The sequence below is a fragment of the Calliphora vicina genome, chromosome 1, assembly GCF_958450345.1.
Source record: "Calliphora vicina chromosome 1, idCalVici1.1, whole genome shotgun sequence".
Lineage (NCBI taxonomy): Eukaryota > Metazoa > Arthropoda > Insecta > Diptera > Calliphoridae > Calliphora > Calliphora vicina.
In genome coordinates, this window is record NC_088780.1 from 71,043,228 (window position 1) to 71,066,493 (window position 23,266).

General features: G+C 32.6%; 1 protein-coding gene across 1 annotated transcript in view; it reads left to right on the forward strand.

Annotated features, from left to right (window-relative positions):
* The first annotated feature begins 1,525 nt into the window (after positions 1-1,525).
* Positions 1,526-23,266, forward strand: part of LOC135949979 (myosin-I heavy chain-like) — a 361,957-nt gene continuing 340,216 nt past the window's right edge. Inside the window, exon 1 of the mRNA XM_065499455.1 lies at positions 1,526-1,632. The gene's annotated coding sequence lies outside the window, so the exon portion shown is untranslated. The remainder of the gene's footprint in view (positions 1,633-23,266) is intronic.

The following is a 23,266-nucleotide window of genomic DNA, read 5'->3' on the forward strand; positions in this document are numbered from 1 at the left end:
GCGGCTTTATGTGAGCCGGCTCGGCTTTTAAGCCGATTCAAGTCGGCGGCGGCGTGGTAATGAAAAATTTGCCAGCGGCGTCTAGCCGCCGATTTTCAGCCGATCGGCTTGTTTCTCTGTTGCGGTGCCACCCAGTTAAAGTCGGTTCAATTTAAAACATACTTTAATTTTGACTATTGTTGCAAAATAATTAAAAGCAGGTTTTTATTTTAAAGTTGTTTCTAAAAAGAACCGACTTTAGTGTTTGACTATGATAATGGGCCATGATTTCTACATTTATTAATGCGCCTTTTGTAATGTTTAGCAATAAAAATTAAATTTATCAAGGCGATAATAGTCAGAATAATGTTGTAAGAATTTTGTGTAGAAAAATGCTTTATTTTATTAAATAAATAAATATTTATTATTTACAAAAAATACAAGTGCAATATTTTTTTAACAATCTAAAAAGTCGACTTTTATCGACTATTCGACTTTTATCGACTATTCGACTGTCGGTGGCCCCTTTCTATTGTGATACACTGTATATAAAATGTATAATATAAAAATCTAAACTTTGTTACGTGTAAACAGCCTGTGATGAGACAGGGAACTAGTGGCAACTCTAAACATCTAAATTTTATATTGTTTCCTTACAATTTATTTGACAGTAGGTATAATGCAAGGCGAATTCATATAAGGTGTTCTCATTAGCCCAGCTGATAATCAGCTGTTTTATCCAAACTGTCAAAATTTATGTTTGATTTGGTGCGCGCCATATATATGTGTGTGTTTGTATTTGTGTGTTTTTAATGCGTCCACTTTTTTCTGTTTTATATTCAATTTCTTCCGTTTCTCCACTCGTTTGAACTCATCATCGAACATTTTAACATCCTTCACATGAAATGAAGCAATAAAAATATATATTACACCAGTTTTTTGTTAAATTCCACTTTAATATTGAATTCGCCTTACTTGTGTTTTTTGACAGATTGGGTAAAAAGCAAAAACAAAATGTATGTTGTTTTTGTATTGTTGTATTTGTTGTAGGAATGAGTACACCTTATATGAATTCGCCTTGGTATAATGAAATGGAACATTATCCTTATAAAAAGCTCAAAGTAGTAAATAAGTCAGGCCGATTGTATACCATCCTTTTTTACAAAAAAATATAAACCGCGTATATTGTATTTATGATAAAAGCTAATTTAATTGTGTTAAAAACAGTCTCGCGTTAGTAAACTGCCTATAAGGATTCAATTGTGCCGAAAATCACAGTGAATGTATGTATTTCTACGTAAATTTATGGCTGTTTTTGTCATAAACAACATGATTTTTAAAAAATTCAAGTAAATATGGACTCACACCCATTTTTCTTAAGGACTGTTTGAATATTTACATACACAATAAAAAGCATCTATTGGTGAATATTTAGATTATTCGGCGCATGTTTGACCTACTATTATTCTTAATTTTTTTGTGGAAAAAATATTAAAATATTTTATTTTCGATTTATGTTTGTATTGTTTAAAAACATGATTAATCTGATGACTAATATTACTTAAAACCACTTAAGCAAACGAATATCATTTGAGAATATTTTGCGGTTCATTCTGCATATTTTGTAAATAACAAACGGATAAAATTAAATCGGTAAGTTGCATGCAGTTGTACCACACCCTGAACTAAATACGGAACTCTTTCAAAATTATATACAACTTCTCAAAATATACAATACCGTGCGTAACAAATATGGTATCCGTTAAATTGATTTATCAGTATAAAAAAATTGAATATAGCGTAGAAAGATGGTTTATTAGTCTTTATCTTTTGTTACTGGTTCTGATGTTTTTTTATATTGTATCTATTTATCTATATATAAGAGTAACGTGACTGATTTATTCATCATCGCCCAGACCAAACCGCTAAAGATAGAAACTTGAAATTCGGGCAATGGGTTCCTTTTACAACATATAGATTCTATAAATTACATTCTAAACGACAGGTGACTGGTAGTTTTTGGAAATTCGAAACTCAATTGGCCATAAGGGATACAAATAATCCACGTTAACCTGTATAACTTCTAAACAAATAAACATAATTTTAACTTTATCTGGCTCATCAATAAAGACTAGAAACATAGAGAATAGACATAGAGAGGAAACTCTCCTGTCAAAGACCTAACTCAGTTGTCAGAAACCTAAGTGGTGAGAATGTATTAGTAGAGAAAACTATTTGAAAATAAAAACCATAGAGAATAGACATAGAGAGGAAACTCTCCTGTCAAAAACCTAACTCAGTTGTCAGAAACCTAAGTGGTGAGAATGTATTAGTAGAGAAAACTATTTGAAAATAAAAACAACACTCGTATGTGTGATTATTTTGAGTAATTTTTTGTTTGAGTTTTTTTTATAGTTTCCGCTCTATGTTTCTCTATGACTAGAAATCTTTTTTATACTTTTTTGAAATTCGAATTCTTTAGGCCTAAGCATTTTATTTTTTTGTACTTTTTTCAATTGGGGTATTCACACGGACTGCTATTAGTTATATTGTCCTAATATATTATAAAAGTTGTTGTGCTTTAAAAAAAAAAGTCTTGTTTTATGACAAAACAATAAACAAAGTACAAATAGTCTTTTTAGTTTAGAACTTTTTTGTTTGAAACACAACAAAAATTTGTTTAAACTATCATTATATATTAGGACATTATGACAATATGACCAAATAGTAGACCGTGTGAATACCCCCATCAAAAATTATTTCTACACAGTCCACAGTGCGGCCAAAGGTACCTTTGTACAAAATGTATATATCAGAATTTGCAAATTCAAAATGGCCGACCTAATATGGCGTCATTTCATACGAAAAAAAAAATTAAATGAATTTTCTAATTGATTAAAAGTTTTTGTTTTGATATTATTAGGGTATATAATTAAAAATTTATTAAAAATTAACAAATTTACAATGGTGAAATGCAATATGGCGATGTTAGAGTGCATTCAACAAATACATGCATACGTATTTGTGTAGCTCTACCTTAGTTTACGTTTTCGAGAGTTTACTGTATATTTCAATATATAAATGTGGTGTTTATTTTATGTTATATCATGTAAAATAAAGCGTACCACCTTACAAGCAAAAAAATGCGCCGTAAACCTTCTAGTAAGTATTTTTTCAAGGTAGTTATCAAAAAAAATTATATTTTTTTTGTCGAACGTAGGGCAACTTGCAAATACTTGCAGCTAAATTTTATTTTATTTGTTAACTAATACTTTGACTTATTACCTACAATAGCTTAGAGAGCAGGAAAAAGCAGGAAAAAAATTTCACTCAATCACATCAATTTTGTTTAACAAATTAAAAATAAAAAATAGTCCTTACATATCACTTTCTTAAAATTTACTATTTACCTTCAGCTGTAGAGTCCATTCTGATTCATTTGATTTGCTTGATTACAAAAACTTTGACACCTGTTTAACGGAAACTCCTTCTAGTCGATCTTTCCTACGGTAGTGTGCCATTCGTGTGAAGGCCTCATTCAAACTGAAATTATGAATGGCATTTGAGGCAAGGGACCTTACTATCATAATTTTTTATCTCCTAGAGCATTTCTTTAACCTACCCAATGACAAAAATCCCCCAACTAAAAACTTGTTTTTTCGACTTTTGGCCGGACAAGGTGCCTTTGGCCGCACTGTGCAGTCGGACAAAAAATTGCCCAAAAAGAAGTAAAAACATGAAATTTATTATTTAACATCCTTTAACCTTATATTACAGATATGAGGAGCCGCAGAACAAAGAAAAAATACCATTTATTCTGCAGCTCCTCATATGGAATAATAAATAAATAAAATTAGTATTTTAAATACCTTATCAAAAGTAGTCAGAAGTCAGATATGAATCATAATTATTGTAATTTTTTTTAATTTTTATATACCTCACCCATTAAAAATACAGCCACGTATATATTTGTTTTAAAATTCCAAATATGTACATACCACTAACTTTAAAATTTGTGGAATAATGGGTAATGCAAACGCTGTACCAACTGTAACAACTGATTGTTCAAAAATGGTGTATAATTTCAGTATATTTTGATTTGAAGACAGGTATTTTTCATTGAGGTTTTTTTGTATAACTACTTTCATTAGAAAATTTTGTATAAAAGTATTAAACAGAAAATGTTTTGTATAAATGTATATACAAAAATTTGTTTTCCATAAGAAGAAAGTTTAATATCACCAAATCAAACTAAATTTTGTTGGAAAAAAGCGTCCACATTTTTTCCTAGAATCAGTAATGCAGACACATCTGAAAGACAGAAGAAATCGCAATATACCCAAGAAATAATTTAAAAAGGTTAATAGCGAAGAAATAGTATTAAGTCGTCTGGTTTGTTACTAAACTCAAGTAGATACATATAGTCCCCTCAATAAAACAATAGTGTTTAGGTTGCATCCTTTTGGTAATAACTACATTAAACGTATTATACTATTTTTAACAACGCACTATAGGTTAAATGACTACATTTTCTGTGCTAAATTAATAACGACTACAAAATCATGGTATTCAAACCAAAACCTTAAAGAATTTCAAAAGTATGAATAATTCTATTAAAAAAATGGAATTTAACCCACTAACGACCAATAATTAACCCATTTGCAATCATTAATGCAAACTTAATACATTCATTTATTTTAATTATACTAAAACTTTTAGTAATTGCTTAAATCTAATTCATTTTGTAAATTTAAATCAAAAAGGTCCTCTTCGCTTTCATTAATTTCATTGTCTTGGTGGCTAAAGTGAAATTCTTCCATGGGTTCACCGCAACATAACAGTTAAATTACTTCAGGTGGAAGTGTGGAAAGTTTCCATTTTTTTAAGCGTGGTGGAAATTAATGGAAAAAAATATTTCTTCTCCGCTTCGATTACAGCGTCTTTATGCGTCTCAAAAATTTTTCAGCAATATGAAGTAAAATAGATTGCAAAGAATCTTTGGCAAGAGTCTCATTTGCTTTTAAAATTTCAATAATTTATATTCGTGAGTGATTTTCGGAAGTGGGTTATATGGGAGTTACGACCAATCGTCATGAAATTAGGTCGTGTGATTATTTTTTTTTATGAAAATTGCATTTTCTGTTGAATTTTATGTGTATAATATATATCACTGTATATCATCATTTGTAAGAGATTTATGCACGTTAAAGCTATTTTCGGAAGCGGGTATTATGTGGGAGCTATGACTAATTAAGGACCGATCATCATAAAATTAGCTGACATGAATTCCGTATATATAAAATTTATTTGGAGCAACATTTGTGTAGATACCTATATAAATTGAAAATTTATGACCGATAAATTACGGGAGGAAATTTGTATGGGGGCTAGGTGGTATAATGGACCGATTTCACCCAATTTAAATAGGTTTTGTCTTTGGGCCGAAAAAATTATATGTACCATATTAAGGTGGGTGTTAGACTAATAGTCTTGGACATTACAAACACCTGCACAAACGCATTATACCCTCCCCACTATGGTGGCGTAGGGTATAACAAATTTATTGTTTTCGTTATATGCTTCTCCACTTCATCTGAAAATATGTTTACTTCAATTTTGTCCATTACATGTTTGAAAACGGCATAACATTTTTCTTTTTTGGAATTTTTGTTAAGCCAAATTTCAAACAATAACCTAAAAAAGATAGTATTATTCGAAAACGGCTAAAAATGGCTATTATATGTAAATGAAAATTGGTTTATAACATTTCAATATCTTCGTTTCTGATTTCATTTAATCTGCCAAACTTTGCCGAAATTTTAAAAGCTTCCACGAATTTACATTTTGAAAACAATCGCAGAACTTTTAAGGTTATGTTAGAAAAGTGGATTTATTTCAAGCAAGTTAAACAATTTTATCACATTTTTTAACAAAAAACATTACTTACTTACTTAGTTTATTGTTCTCCATTTTCACTTTTTTGTTTATAACTCGCGAAATTATTTAAACATGCAATTGAAAATTTGAAAGCAATACAGCCTTTTCAACAAAATTTATTAAGTAATTACGATGCAATATCTTTGACTGCGTGTTGTCAAATGGAATTTAATATTTACCAAAAACAAAAAGCTGACTTAGTTAATTTGGAGTATTCGTTACAAAATGGCATTAAAAAAAGTGCAATATTTGCATTTTAAAAATTGGACTTTAGCACAGTTTTGGTAGCCGTTTAACCTATAGTGCAACGTTAGAATTTATTGTTGCTTCCTTTTTTATGCAACTTTGCTGGAAGTATTTCACTAGATTCTAGCGAGTAAACCGTTAACGGGTCCTTAAATATTGTTTGCCACCAAATTATGCTTGTTATTTTAGCATTAAAAAAACACTTGTCAAATTGTCTTCGACATAAGCACTACGTGCATTTTACTAAGAAAACGCAATATATTCCTTCTACGAGATAATATTAATTAACAATAAAAAGAGATCTTCGTCTCTAATTTAAACTTGAAATTTGTTTTATTTTTATAACAATTTTGGAAAACTTGGATTGATGCCAAACATTTGGTCCTAGCGAACCGGATTTTTAAACGAGTACTGGATCTTTGGGCATCATTGACTCCATCATCCCCTGGCAATAATACAGTCCACCGGCAATATACATATTTATTATTTATTTTTCATAAAATAAGGTACGTAAATATATTTCAATTGTGAGCTAAAGTGAAGTGATTAATATTCGTTTGATATTAACGCGACGCACATACACATTTCATTTGTGTTTTATTTCATTAAATTCTTCGGTTTAAAAGAAAAAAAGTGACACTATTTCATTTGTTTAAAACTTAATTTATACGGACAATAAATAAAAATTAGTATTTCTTACATTTTCTTTTGTACATTTTTTGTTTACAGATTTACATCTGTACATTACAATAACAAATATACATATACGGTTAATTCTTCTTCAATTGTATTAATTGTATTGTCACCCTACGGTCGGTCAGTTTGACTAAACATAGTTTTGGGAAATATTTTTGTTGAATTTTACATATTTTTGTAACTAAATAGAAATTTAATTCTATTTATTATCGATAATTGAATAAGGAAAATGCCGATCACTCCTCTAAATAGATTCATTAGAGCATCGGATGCTCTTATTGCTTTTGAGGCAAATTTTAATGATTTTCCTGAGGACATTCATAATATTTATACCTTGGAGGTTCAGAGCGCTGAAATAAAAGTGTTATGGGAGAAAGTTAAGACAACATATGAGGCCTGTTTAGATTTTTTGGAGAATTCTGATACAGAGCCTAGTGATGTAGATGTAGCTGCGTCTAAATATCAGGTCACATATGTAGCCTATATTAAATGTTTAGGTGCGATTAATGAGAAGGTGCGCAAAATTAAATCGGTACCGAACGCAGGTGATTCGCCAGCGGTTGATTCTAATTCTGGGCATACTTTGACACTACCCCCTTGCGATGTCGACGCATTTGGAGGGGATTATGATTCTTTGCCGGCCTTTAGGGATTTATTTACGGCGATTTATATTAACTCGCGCCTTAAGGCTGGGTTAGCCGACCGTTGATGTAATGTAACCGTAATGTTGACTTAACGTAACACTTTAGTGCGATTATAGAACATTAAAAACGTGTCATATGTTTTTGACATAAACAAACAAATTTAAACAGCTGTTTGAAAGTGTTATCAACACAATTGTTTTAAATACTGTTCAAGCGATTTTATAATTTTTTTCTGCGATTTAAAAAAAATGTATTCATCATCATTGTGAAGTGCTTCGAAGTGACTTCATATATGTTTATATTAACCCATTAGGAGACAATTATAAATATTATTTATTACCTTGTCATACAGACTTTATTTATTAAAGGTCCGATAACTTAAAAATTAATTAATATTGTACTTTATACTAAGGGCCATTATTACAACATGCCTTTATGTTCGTAATAGTAATAGTTAACTTTAAGGGTACCTTTTTCTATTGCTTAAAGTTTCACCTTCACTATTTCGAACATAAAGGCAAGTTGTAATAATGGCCCTAATTTGTTAATTTAATTTGTCTATACAAAATATTAATTTAATATTTTCAAACTTATTACTTTCGATTATTATTAGTATACATTTTATAAATGCTTGTGTGAACTAATTTGTATAATATGTAAATATTACCATAACAATAAAAAAAATTTGTTTTTAGTAAGAATTGTGCTAAATTTCCCAATTATTGATAAATTCACTGACATTTATTGTTGTGGGATATGCTAGTTCCTTTGTCCCCTTTTACAATGCAGAAATTGAAAGGCAGACATTTTTCTCATTCTCTTTGGAACTAACCTAAACCTGTGTAATACACACTGTACCTCTTCAACACCTCGCTTTCAAACTTCGTCTGTCTACCTTTCAATTTCTGCATTGTAAACGTAGACTATGCGCATTTCACTGGTTGCTTAAGCCAGATCATCAGGAAACCTTTTCCCAAAAGGCTTTAGAAAAACTAAAGATATTATACAAATCAAACTTAGAGTGAATGAGAATTGCAGACACTCAAGCTTTATTTGTAAAAATATCAAAGCTTAAACAAAAAATCAACAATAAACAGTGAGTTTATCTTTTCTTACATTTTGTTTTTTATTTATGTATTTATATTATTGAAATATTTAAAACATTTTTAGAACATTGAAAATATTGTTAAGCGTTCTGAGCATAAGTATTTTTTTATACAAGACTTTTAAAATCAACAAGTTGACAACACCGTTAGTAAATGTCACGTTGAAACGTAAAGAAATTCTGTTTTTAACAGGTTCAGACGTTACAGTTACGTTACATTTTGTCACTATAACTGCTTTAACTACTTTACACACAATAGAAACGATCAGCTGTTCCGTTCCGTTAAGGTTACATTACATTACAGTCGGCTAATCCACCCTTTAGTAATGTGGAACGTCTTTGCCATTTAATACGTAAGACCGAAGGAGAAGCTAAGGAAATTGTTTTGAAAAGTCCTTTGAGTAATGAGGGCTTTGATATAGCCTGGCGGGATCTTATTTTTTATTTAATATTTGTCTTACATCGATTTCTAATTATAAAGTGTCTACGGATAATTGGGCCCCAATTATCGTCTTTATATGCATTCAAAGACTGCCTTCATCGACAGTTTCTCTTTGGCAAGATTTGGATAACTTTCTGACGGAAAGAATTCTGACATTGGACTGTCTTAACAATCTTAAAGCTAACGTTTTGGAAACAAAATCAAACCACGTGAAATATTCTGTACCTTCTGACGATGTTACTTCTTTGAATATTTCTTGTAACCAATCTCACTTTTTACGCACTTGTCGACGATTTAAGAGTCTTCCAATAACTGACCGAATTTTAGCTGTGAACGAAAATAACTGTTGTTCTAATTGTCTTTCAAGGACACACCATTTCAGCAATTGTAAAAGCAATAATAATTGTTTAATTTGCGATAATCGACACCATACTATGCTTCATCAAGAGCCAATAGAAAATTCAAACGTGGAATGGCCTACGACGTCTTCCGGTCAGAGTTCTGCTGAGGTTCTTCGACCCACTAACTCGTCACCGACTTATCAACGACCTTCTACTTCTACTAATGTTACGCAAGCTCGACAAGTATTTCATACACGTCAAAATCAATCTGTTATCTTAGGAACTGCATCAGTAAATATCATACATAATGGCAATAGGTATCAGGTCAGAGCTCTTATTGATTCAGCTTCGGAATGTTCATTCGTTAGTAATCGATTACGAAAAAGGTTTAAACTTCCCACGCATTCTGCAAATGCTAAAGTTTCTGGCGTCAATAATGCGGTTTCTGTAGTTTCGAGAAAGGCTTGTTTTCTGAAGATCGGCTCTGATTTGGATTCTTCTGTAGTACTGAATACCACGGCCTTTGTTTTGGCAGATATATCGGAGAATTTGCCTTCGATTTCTGTAAACGCCGAAATTAAAGGATTATTGCCAAATCTTCATTTGGCAGATTCCAATCCTTTCCATAGCCGGCCTGTTCATATTCTTATTGGGGCTGATTTATATCCGCAAATTATGTTATCGGAAATTCGACGAGACGTATTAGGGTCATTATTGGCTCAGAGAACAATTTTTGGCTGGATACTGACAGGTCCAGTTAATTCTATATAAATATCAGTTAATGGTATTTTACAAACTCGGGATTTCCTAAAAGACCTAATGCTGTCATTTGATTATTCCTCTTTTTATTACTATGGATCTACATCTATGAATTCAACATTTTAACTAACATTCGAATTGTATATTTACATTATCATTAAAAAAGCTCATTGAAATATATTTACGATTTACCCTAGTATGTATTATTTTACTATATTCTTTATAAAAACAATGCCTTTAATGGTCAGTTGATGGATCTGTCTAAAAACCATTCAGTTGAAGGATCTGTCTAAAAACCATTCAGTTTATGGATCTGTCTAAAAACCATAGCTATGCTGTTAACATTACAACGTACATTAGTGTTGCAAGGTGGCCGGCAATGTTTAGTTTGTATCCTTTTGGTAATAACTACATTAAACGTATTATACTATTTTTAACAACGTTAGAATCTATTGTTGCTTCCTTTTTTATGCAACTTTGCTGGAAGTATTTTACTGATTCTAGCGAGTAAACCGTTAACGGGTCCTTAAATATTGTTTGCCACCATATTATGCTTGTTATTTTAGCATTAAAAAACACTTGTCAAATTGTCTTCGACATAAGCACTACGTGCATTTTACTAAAAAACGCAATATATTCCTTCTACGAGGTAATATTTATTAACAATAAAAAGAGATCTTCGTCTCTAATTTAAACTTGAAATTTGTTTGTTTTATTTGTATAACAATTTTGGAAAACTTGGATTGATGCCAAGCATATTTAGTAACATATTTATACTCAATTCCATTTGACTGAGATAATAATTTTGAAATTTTTACAAAATAAAATGGACTTAGCCCCTTTGTATATTTATAGTTTTTTTAATATTAACCATTCCTGACTACTAAAAACCGTTCCCACGACAATTGGATTTCCGTTCCGGAACGGCCCGAATCATATTCGGCCAAAGATTGTCAACTCAGCGACAGCTGTACAAACCGAACGTTTTTCCCCAGGTGAGCAAAATATGTCGGCAATTTTGCTCAAAATCCTTTTAGTTATAGTCGGCGTTGAACAGAATCCAGGTCCCAGGTTCATAGGATCATGTTGTAGTACGCAGCCTCAGAACCCCAGCACTACCCCCATAATTACGATCCCACAATCCCGTGTCCAAACTCCACCCCCGGACAAAAATTTGTCCAATCCCCCGGACACAGCAGACCCTGTTCAAATCAATGGACATGTTCTGTCTGTCAGGACGTAATTAGATGGAACATAACATCAATTCAGTGCAACGGCTGCAAACATTGGTGCCATATAACACGTAACTCCGATCACATCCCTATCTTGATCACAGTAGAGAAGTCTAGCGACTTTGTGGAGCCAGATAAGCGCACTTTCGTTAACTACAACAAAGCAGACTGGCACAGCTTTACGAACTACATAGACGATTAACTACGTCACTTGCCGCCCCCCACATGTGCCAGAAGGGGTGAAGCAATCTTTAGAAAGATAGTCCTTCAGGCGGCAAGGTGCTTTATCCCCGCAGGAAGAATACCGAATATTAGACCAAATTTTCCATCACTGGCAGCACGATTGGCTCAAGAACGCGATCTCCTACGTGCTAGCAATCCAGCTAATGAGCAAATTGAGCAGTTGACGGCTGAAATTGACTATCGTCGACGAACAGCGCCGCAACAAATGGTTAGATCACCTGAATCATTGCTCAACTGACTCTAAATCGCTACGGTCTACTATCAAAAGTCTATCTGGAAACAATAATCGTAATCAAAACCTCGCTGCTATTGCGTTTAATAACTTGCAACATACAGATGCCAAGAAATGCGCAACACAATTCTGCAGGCAATTTATAGAACACCCCGCCACGCAGAACCGGACCAAAAGGACTATAGTTCGGAGAACTAAGAATCTTACTCGAGATCCTCAGCCATGCTCCTTCACTTCCCGTGAAGTCGAGTTAATTATCTCCAAATCGAAACCTTCCATAGCTCTAGGTCACAAGGATAATGCTAAAGAAGCTCTCAATGATAATGCTAAAGAAGCTCGGTATCTCAATGATAATGCTAAAGAAGCTCGGTATAGTAGGTATGGAATATCTCACCCACCTTCTGAATCTCTCGATTCACCATTTGGTGATTCCATCCCTATATTACCCACCCTGAAAGAGCATTTTCCGCTCGCCACACATCAACATGGATTCAGGGAAGCGCATAGCACAACAACGGCTCTAAATCAGATAACCTCCCAGATCGCCAATGGCCTCAATCAGCAACGACCGTGTCAACGCACCATCGTCGCCGCACTGGATTTATCCAAGGCATTCGATAGGGTCGATCGATCACTCGATGCTGATTAATGACATCGTGAACTCCACACTACCAAATGATGTCAAACGCTGGATAGCCAACTATCTATGTGGAAGACATGCGTGTGTCGAGTTCAGAGGCCAGAAATCAAAATACCGCAAGATAAAAATGGGCGTGCCACAAGGAGGAGTACTATCACCGGTGCCCTTCAACATATATCTTGCCAAGCTTCCTGAACCCCCCCAAAATGTCTCTATGGTGTCGTATGCAGATGATTGCACTATAATTTCATCAGGTGTCAACATCGACGACATAAGTGCCAAAATCACCCAATACCTGGCCACCATAACAGACTTTTTTTAGGAACGAAAACTAAGGTTATCTGTTCCGAAATCCTCGGTGTCCCTTTTCACCTCATGGACCAAGGAAGTAAGGACGGCGCTCAACATCTCAGTCGAACTATCCCAACGGTTCAAAACCCGAACATTTTAGGGGTAGTCTTCGACAGCCTCCTTCACTTTTCAAGGCACGCAAACTACATCAACCAAAAGGTTAGAAATAGGAACAAGGTCCTTAAGCTCTAGCTGGCACCTCTTGGGGCATGAAGGAGACAATTGTAGCGATATACAAAGCGATTGGTCGCTCTCTTCTCAATTGCGCTGCCCCAGTATGGACCTCATTCCTTAGCGACACCCAATGACGAGGTTTACAAACGGCCCAAAATAATGCCCTCCGGATCGCAACCGGTTGTGTCAAGATGACGAATGTGGATTATCTACATGAGGAGACCAGGTTACTGTCGGTCAGACAACATAATGTGTTGTTGACTAGACAGTTCCTGTTGGCATGCCATCTGCCCAGTCACCCCAACCATCAGATTCTGATGCAGGATCCCCTTCCCCGACACATCCGGATGGACTTTCGACGCTTTCGCAGCGACATCCAAGACGTCATACCATCGGACGTCAACCGATTGTCTATTGCAAGTGCTCGAAAATTGTTGCATCAAACGGCGGTCACCACCTACTGACATAAACACAAATAATTAAAAACATATATTCTTGTAATTTCAGGAAAGAACAATCGGTCACAGTCGAACAACAACAGAATACACTGATATCTTTTGTATAGATAAACAAGTGTATTGTTCATAGCAAGGCGAATTCATACAAAGTGGTGTCAGTTCTACAAAAATGAAAAATTAAACAAATAAGTATTTAAACTTAATATAGTGTAGATAATTGAATAGTGACGGCTTTACTTATTAATGTAAACAATAAATATTTTGTTAGCAAGCTTAGAATATGTAGATATTTAAATATAAAAACAAGCTTTGACAATTGTTAGAACCAAAAAGCGAAAAAAAAGTTATCAGCTGTTTGACTGACTCCACCTTGTATAAATTCGCCATGGTTCATAGTTCAAGTGTAAAATTCATTTTTCGGGTTTATATAACCCGACAAATTAATTTTGAGTTGTGTCACTTTTGAACTAGGTGTGCGATATGGTCAATTCACAAGGTCTCTTATCAGTCATATTGTCATAATGTCCTAATATATCACAACTCGGCGGCTCCCCTTAACCGACTGTTAGGCATTCGGAGTAGGTCTCTGCTGGTTGGTTACGATAATACAATAAACATAGCATACAGAGTAGTATTATTTTAGGACATTTTTTGCTTGAAAAGCATTAAAAACCATTGTGAAATATTAGGACATTATGACATGATAAGAGACCTTGTAAATTGACCAATAGTTTAAAATTGTAACATTTATGTATTTATTAAAATTTACACAACAAAAGTTTAAATAGTAATTTAGTGTTTTTATGCAAATAAACGTTTATAATTCTCAGAAATACACATATGTATTTAAATTAACCTTTATAATGTACAAGAATGCTGTTGATGTTAACTCTACCAGCGTCTATTATAAACTACTACAAAGGTTTACGAGGTCGTCCTAGTTTTTTTCATATATCTCAGCCAGTTTTGTGCCGATTTTCTCTGTATGTAAGTTACTTGAAGGCTAAGGAAAGTCTATTTCAAGTAACTTGTATACAGACGGTCATGGTTATATCGACTCCGCTATTTATAACGATCCAGAATATGAAAATGAAAAATGTACAAATTACAAACGGAATGACAAACTTATATACTTATCAGAGAACGGATTGAATGCTCTATTTTGTGCTATTGAATGCATTCACAAAAAATGAGCCTTTTGTTGACAATATACATACCAAAGTATAACAATAGTCCGACACTTTGACAACAGTACCTAACTCTATACATGTGTTAGTAAAAAAGTACCTAACTCTAAACATGTGTGAGTAACAAAATTACACATGTGTTGGGTAACTTAATGTTCTAAATTTGAATTTTTATGAATTTTCAATACCAAAAATTGTAACTCTGTCCTATAGTTTAAATTCTACAATAACAAAAAATTACATGTCAGAATTTCAAAAATATTTTTTTTCATGATTTGTGCAAATAGAAACTGAAAGTGTGCTAAAAGTGTTTTAAAAAATATAAAATAATATGTGTTAAGACTTCATTAGTCTTTACTTTCCGTTGCTGTTGCGTTCTGGATTTTACTTATGGCAGTTAGTTGTTCTGTGACAAAATATATAATTTTTCTTTTCTTTTAACACATAATTCCTCTTTAAAACACATTAACTTACCTGGCATTCCCATTTCCTTTGATATTTTCGACCAGACGGCTCGTTTTTTTTTCCAAATTTCTATTAAATTTCACAAAATCAATAACAAATAATTTTTTTCTTTATTTGAAAAGCCGCTGTCACTTACAACTACGTAGACAATTTTTGTTTTTAACAGGTTCGTCCGGAACAGAACGGAACACCACTGAAAAACTAACTACTTATACATGTTTTTCATGTACAAAAGAGAAACAGCTGATTCGGAACGTAACAGAAAGTAAAGACTAATTCTGCCTTTAAAGTAATAATGTGTAAAAAACGTTATTTTATCAAAAATTAAAATTTCAAGACATTTCATTTGTTGACATTTCTCTGAGCTCACAAGGTACGCGTATATGTGAGAGAGTCTATTTCAAAATAGACTTTTTTTAAAAACAGTTTTTCTCATATTCCAAAATTATTTCAGAAATTCGACTTATGCAGTCGCATTTAGGACCCATTGGACTACCCTTCGTTTATAGTGGGTTACGTGTGCAACTCCATATTTTTCCAAATTCGTCGCCTGAACTTCATCATAAAAGTGACTTTTTTCAAAATAGACTTTTTTTTTAATATTATTATAAAAAAAACATGTGAAATATTTTTTTAATTTTTTATATTTCTGAAATTATTTCTGATACCTATTTCAGACGTATTTTTGTATTATAATTCAATTATCAAGACTGTTAAGTGATTAACAGTGCTCTGTTGACTGTAAATGAGCAATGTTAAAAAATGTGGTTTTTGTCTGTGCTAGTTAAAAACGAATTTATCTTCACACACATGATCCTGAATATATATAAAGATATACATGTTTTGAATAAACACCTTAAAAAAAAAAAAAATACAAAGTGTGTTTTATATCCTGGTTCCGAATGAGCTAATCCTGGCAAAGATTGTTATAGTTTATACTTACTCTTCAGAAGCACCACAAACCTTGTCCACTTTAAAATTTGTTAACGTTTTTTCATATTTTCCATCTTGGTATTGCGTGATCACACTGATAATGATTTGCCCGTTATTCGCTATTGCAGCACAATAGAGAAGTGTACACTTCATCATACCTTTTTAACAAAAAATCTTTGTTTTAGCGTCAAAAAATAGTAAAAAACGTACAAACAACCCGCACCAAACACCAATTATCTCAAAAAGTAATTATATATATTTTTTTTAAAATTTAACTGTGATTTTAGTTACAGATTTTTAGTTACAGTTTTTGTTCTGTCAGCTGTTTTGTGAGTGATGTCATAATTTTAGCACGTGATATTTTGTGTGTAATTTTTTTTAAATCAAAGTTTTACTAACTTTTAGTCGCCTGATCTATTCGAAATATTTTTATTAGTTCTTTTTAATTAGTTTTTCAATAAAATCGTCTCACAATTATTGTTTTTTACACCTATACCGGCAACAATACCCTGAGGCACTCAGTAGATAGGTAATGGGGATCTTGGACATCAAAAGGAATGGCGCCGGTAGGGTGACAAAGCGCTTACTTGTCCTAATGGGATTCTAGTTGGATAATGAGAATTGTTGAGAGAGATTGAGAGAGAATTGTGAGATTGTGTGGGAGAGTAAAACAGATAATTTTGAGGGTTGATTATGCAGGTAATATTTAAAAGTACGTGATCATTGTTTTGATTGAAAATTTACAGCCTTTGTTTATTACAAGACCACAAATTGATTGGATAACTGTAAGTGTTCTATAATTTTTTCTCTTTTTGTAATTTTAAAATTGTTTTTACTATCACTTTTGGTAAATTTTCCAATTGCAATACCTTTTTTATTTCTTGAATGAGATTTTTAGAATTTATGTGGATTTTTCTGTTTATTGAATATTTCTAACTATTTTAGGTTTTTATATATTATTTAATATTTGTTGTATTATAAATAAAATAATTTTGTACATAGTTTTACATTTATGAAAAATATCTTTATTTATTAATTTTAAATATAGTAAAATTAATACATTGGCATGTATTTGATTCAATTTCGCATATTTTACATGTTCTTGAGCAGTTGATGAAATGCTTCCCATGAATAGTTTCCACCATTTTCATGTTTTCATATTCGTTTAATGCATGCATGAATACGCATGCTTGGAAACTCATGGCCGTATCTATAACGAAAAATTAGCCACACAACGATCTGCTAATTAGCAGAACAATTAGGCTTAGCAGAGAGCTAATGTATTTTTGGCAGTCAATAAACAATTCGAAAATCAAGTCTGAAAAGTGTGATGATGTATTGCGAACTATTTAAAAAACAAATCAACTCTGATGTACTTATTGACATTTCTATTTAAGTGTTTTCCCTCAAATCATAAAAAGAAGAACAAAATGTGGAATTAATTAATTTTATTTTATTCCCATACAAAAGTTGAATAATATGTTTCACGTATATTAACAAATTTACTTTGTGACAGCTGTTGTTTAAAGACTTTTTTTTTTTTTAACGCTTTATTGATTTATTGAATCTGTCTATTTTGACCTTACAATAAGTATTTAAATCTTATAACTAAAATTAAAACTATTTGCTCTTCAGCAAGAGAGCCATAATGGTAAACTGTCACTCATCTTAGCGGGGTGGTAAATCTGCTCTACGGAGCCTGGATCGGGTTTGGGTCTGCACAAGTTGTCTTGCAAGCGTATTGCGATGGTTTCGCAGCTTCACAATATATTTCTCACGGACTTTCTTGAACTCTTCCTTTACCAATGTCACTTCTAGGTCTCTGTGGATGTTTTCATTTCTTATGCACCATGACTCCCGGTCCTAAGAATTTTAGATTGGGCCCTCTGTATAAGATCAATACTGGTGTTGCTAGCCATTCCCCATAATTGAATTCCATATGTCCAAATTGGTTTTAAAACGGTCTTATACAGGATGACTTTATATTCAAGGCTTAATTTTGATTGGTCACTGATTAACCAATGAAAGCTAGAGGCTTTTAACTTCATGCGAAGTCTCTTGGTTTCTAGGTGTCGGCGCCAAGTAAGCCGTCTATCCAGATGAATATCAAGGTAGGTGACATAATCAGACTGCGGTATATTAACGTTGTTGAGTGTGACAGGTGGGCAATTTCCTCTTCTTAGAGCGAACGTAACATGTTTACTTTTCAGCTCATTTACCTTTATTCGCCAGTTTTTCAACCATGACTCCACACGTACGAGGTAATTCTGCAGTTGACTAGATGCCATGAGTGGGTTTTCGTCTGAGCTAATAATGGCGGTATCATCAGCAAATGTTGAAATTGTTAGTTTATCGCACGTAGGGAGGTCGCAGGTGTAAATCAAATACAGCGTAGGTCCTAGTACACTTCCCTGTGGAACGCCAGCTCCAATCTTGTATTCTCTCGTCACATAATCATTGTACTTAACTCTGAAAAGTCTATTCGATAAATAAGACTCCAGCAATTTATGAGTACATAGTGGTAGTAAACATTTGATTTTATGTACTAGACCCTTATGCCATACCTTGTCAAAAGCCTGAGCAACGTCTAAAAAGACGGCAGAACAATATTTCTTTAATTCAAAAGATTTTCTAATCTCTCCAGTTAAACGATTGACCTGTTCAATGGTGCCATGATGTTCACGGAAACCAAATTGGTGTACTGGGATAATGTTTCCATCATTCAAAAAAGGTATTATCTTTTCCTGGAATATTTTCTCGAATATCTTCGACAAACAAGGGAGTAGGCTAATAGGTCTATAAGAAGATGGCAGGGTTAAATCTTTACCCGGTTTAGGTATCATTATTATTTGAGAAATTTTCCAATTTTTTGGATAAATTCCTAGTTTCAAGATCGCATTAAACAATATAGATAGCACAATTATTGCCACATTTGGTAGGTTCTTAATCATTGATGGCGTTATTAAATCATATCCCGGTGATTTTTTCAAGTCTAATTTATTTTTAATTACTCTATTAACATCCTCAGGACTAATATCGAATTGGGCTGCATTAGCCATTGTTGAAACTGGCAGTTCTTCTAGTTCTTCATTTGCCGTGGAGTTGGGTTGAAATAGGCGTATTAGTTTTTGGAGGGATCTGGCACCTAGAGTGTTCCAGAGCCGAAACAATCAATGACGTGAAGTCATTGACGGTCCTATCTATGTCTTCCTCACACTGTAAATTAGGATTTGTGTGGATATGACTGCTGATATATTTCCTATATTTTAGCCAATTTGTCTTAAAATACAAAGAGTCCTTAGGAAATCTTGGGATGTTGGGTCTCTCCCAATAATTAATAATTACAGGAGAGTGGTCAGAAGACAGATCATAGGATATTTCTGTGGATATTGCATTCCGAATAATATTTCTGCATATGGCGAAGTCTATTAGATCAGGAATTTTTCTAGGATCAGTTGGCCAATAAGTTGGGTGTCCAGGAGACACGAAATCTAAGCAATTTTTGCGATCAACTAGAGCTTTATACAGCTGTCTACCTCTGGGATTTACCAATCGCGAACCCCAATATGTATGTTTGGCATTGTAGTCTCCACATGCCAGAAACCGATCTCCTAGTGTTATAAAGAATTCATCAAATTTCTCCTTGGTCATCGAAAAACGTGGTGGGCAATAAAGGCCTGCACAAGACAACATTTTGTAGAAAAATGTCTTACTTCAAAATTTGATGCTTTGTTTTGTTGTGTCGACGCGCACATCATGTTGTTCAATGTCATCGCGCCACAAAAACCATGTTGTACCATGTCATCGCGCCGCGAAACCGTGTTGTGCCATGTCATGTCTATAACTATTGATGATGCTGTTGTTATGTGTGGTAGCTTGAGTTGAATTGATGTTAACAAGTGTCGCATTGTTATGCAGAATAAAATTGCATATCAGAATGAAATTGTACACAACTGCTGAACTGTGAAAATCTGAGAACTATTATTATTTAGCTTTATATTTTTTTTAAATATTTAGAACAAATAATATAAGGAATTTTAAAAAATATAAATAATAAAGTGTAACAGGAAAAAGAAATTTATAATTGGAATGAATTTTTTAATAAATAGTATTAATCGAACATGAATTTTTTCCAAATTTTTACTTTTTTTACACAAATTTGTTGCTATTTTATAATAAATTGCATTATGTAGTTCAAATATTTTTGTATAATATTGGCCAATATTTCTAAATGTATCGAAAAGTCTGAAACGTAAATAATATTTTCATATTTTCTCATATTTTCCAAGAAAAATTTCGAAAATTTAAATAATTTTGTTCAAGCCTCCTAGATTTTATTTGAAAACAAAAAATAGGAAAAAATTCTGTGAAGTTACGCAATAAATGCCCTACACTTTTTCTTCAAATCGTTGGGCAGTTGCTTTTGTTCCATTGGATCATTTTCGTATATTTATATTTTTGTAGCAATTATGCCGCGAAAGATTCAGCGACACTTCATTAAATTTAAACACGTTTTTACAACGAGTATAATAAACACGTTTGTCTTTAATATCATTAAATATATTATAAACTTCACCGTTAAGGATTTATTTTTCTTTAATTAAACACCGGCTAATAGGCCAATTGGCTTTGTTCATGAAGTTTTATTTAGCAATGTAATTATTAAATGTCCCGTTAATAATATTCGAGCGGTTGTACCTAAGTCAGGTAGTATTTAAAATATGTATGTGAAACACATTACATTTTTAATTCCATGAAAATTATTGGCATTTTATGGCTTATATTCCACGTATTCCTTTTTAAGTAATAATATAACAGGTAATATTACTAAATATTGTAAAATTTTCCAAAACAACATTGAAAAACCCATTGGTGTACTTTCGTATTTTTATTTTGACCTACTATATAATATAAATATAAATTTCAGTTGTATTTTTATAGTTTATAGCTTGACTCGGTGCGCTTCGCTACCCCTGTCGTAGTAAAAAATATATAGCCTATTGACGCTTCCCAGTAAGGATCTATCTACGTTCCAAATTTCAATAAAATCGGTTCAGCCGTTTAGGCGTGATGCTCAAACAAATAAACAAACCAACAAAGACATTTATATATTTATATAGATTTTTTTCTTATTGCACACAATAAATACTACAAATGAATTGAAATCATCTCATACAAAAAAGGCCTCATACATGATTTAAATGACTTGAAATTATTTTCCATGTCATCCATGCATCTGTTAATTTTTTTAATGTTGTGTGTGTTATGATGTTGTTAAAATGATGCTGCGTTTGTTTTTTGTTTTGATATACATTGCCTTTGCGTGTTGCTGTTAAGTAGGTAAAAGAACATAACATGACATGACAAAAGCATCATGTGGCAATTGTCTTCATGTTAAACAATGCAGCTTGTGCAGGTCTTTAGTGGGCAATATATAGAGCTCAGAGTTAAGTCTCCAGCTGGATATTCAAGTTTAAAGACTTAGCAAGTCTTTGATTGTTCGTTAACATTCGTTTAGCGAGTGGATAATAAATACATTTTAAATAGCTCGTATGTTAAATGCATGCTAAATTATGGTTATAAATACGGTTGTCAATGTTTAATTCAAAGCATAAGGATAATTGAGTACAGTTGATTTGTGCGCACTTCAAAATACGATCACATTTAATCAGATTTTTTAGTTAGGGTAATTTTCCATTGCTTTATAAATTAATATTCATTTATGAAATTCTTATATATGTATAATTAATTAACATTTTCATTCGCAGCATCTTTATTAACTACAGATAATAAGTATGTCATATATTACAATGTGTAAGATCAGAACCTTCCTTTGTAGTATTCTTATTCTGTTTTAATGGTAGTTGCACACACAAAATTATTGTTTAATGATTCTTGGCACGATCCACAATTTTCTTAAAGACACTTGTTATTGTTTTCTTTAGATTTTTCATCGATTGTTTGAATTTTGATGGATATTTTACCTCCGGATCGCAATAGGAACTAATGTATGCTTGGAAATGAGATGACGAAATTCATTTTAATGTCAATGTATATGAGATACTACAGGAGGATAGTGGAATTGTGTAGGAGAGTAAAACTGGTTAATTTTGATGGTAATATTTAAAGGTCAATTTTCATTGTATTGATTTTAGAATTTATTACCTGCAGTCCTTTAAAGAGCTTGATGAGCTAAATTGTGATTGATGGATTGGGTTCGATCACAATTTCTCTTCTTCGTATATTTTTGTTCTGTTTCAGGGTTGTTTTATACACAAAATGTTAGTTTTATGATTCTTGTCACGATCTTGATTTTTCTTTAAGGTGAGTTGTATTCTTTAGATTTTTCTCTCTTTAGTTCGAATTTTGTATTATATTTATTCATCCGGATTGTATAACTTTTGTACATTTGTTTTATATTTTATCATAACTAAATATGAGTACTTCATGTTTTCATATTCGTTTAATGCATGCATGAATACGCATGCTTGGAAACTCATGGCCGTATCTATAACGAAAAATTAGCCACACAACGATCTGCTAATTAGCAGAACAATTAGGCTTAGCAGAGAGCTAATGTATTTTTGGCAGTCAATAAACAATTCGAAAATCAAGTCTGAAAAGTGTGATGATGTATTGCGAACTATTTAAAAAACAAATCAACTCTGATGTACTTATTGACATTTCTATTTAAGTGTTTTCCCTCAAATCATAAAAAGAAGAACAAAATGTGGAATTAATTAATTTTATTTTATTCCCATACAAAAGTTGAATAATATGTTTCACGTATATTAACAAATTTACTTTGTGACAGCTGTTGTTTAAAGACTTTTTTTTTTTTTTTTAACGCTTTATTGATTTATTGAATCTGTCTATTTTGACCTTACAATAAGTATTTAAATCTTATAACTAAAATTAAAACTATTTGCTCTTCAGCAAGAGAGCCATAATGGTAAACTGTCACTCATCTTAGCGGGGTGGTAAATCTGCTCTACGGAGCCTGGATCGGGTTTGGGTCTGCACAAGTTGTCTTGCAAGCGTATTGGGATGGTTTCGCAGCTTCACAATATATTTCTCACGGACTTTCTTGAACTCTTCCTTTACCAATGTCACTTCTAGGTCTCTGTGGATGTTTTCATTTCTTATGCACCATGGCTCCCGGTCCTAAGAATTTTAGATTGGGCCCTCTGTATAAGATCAAT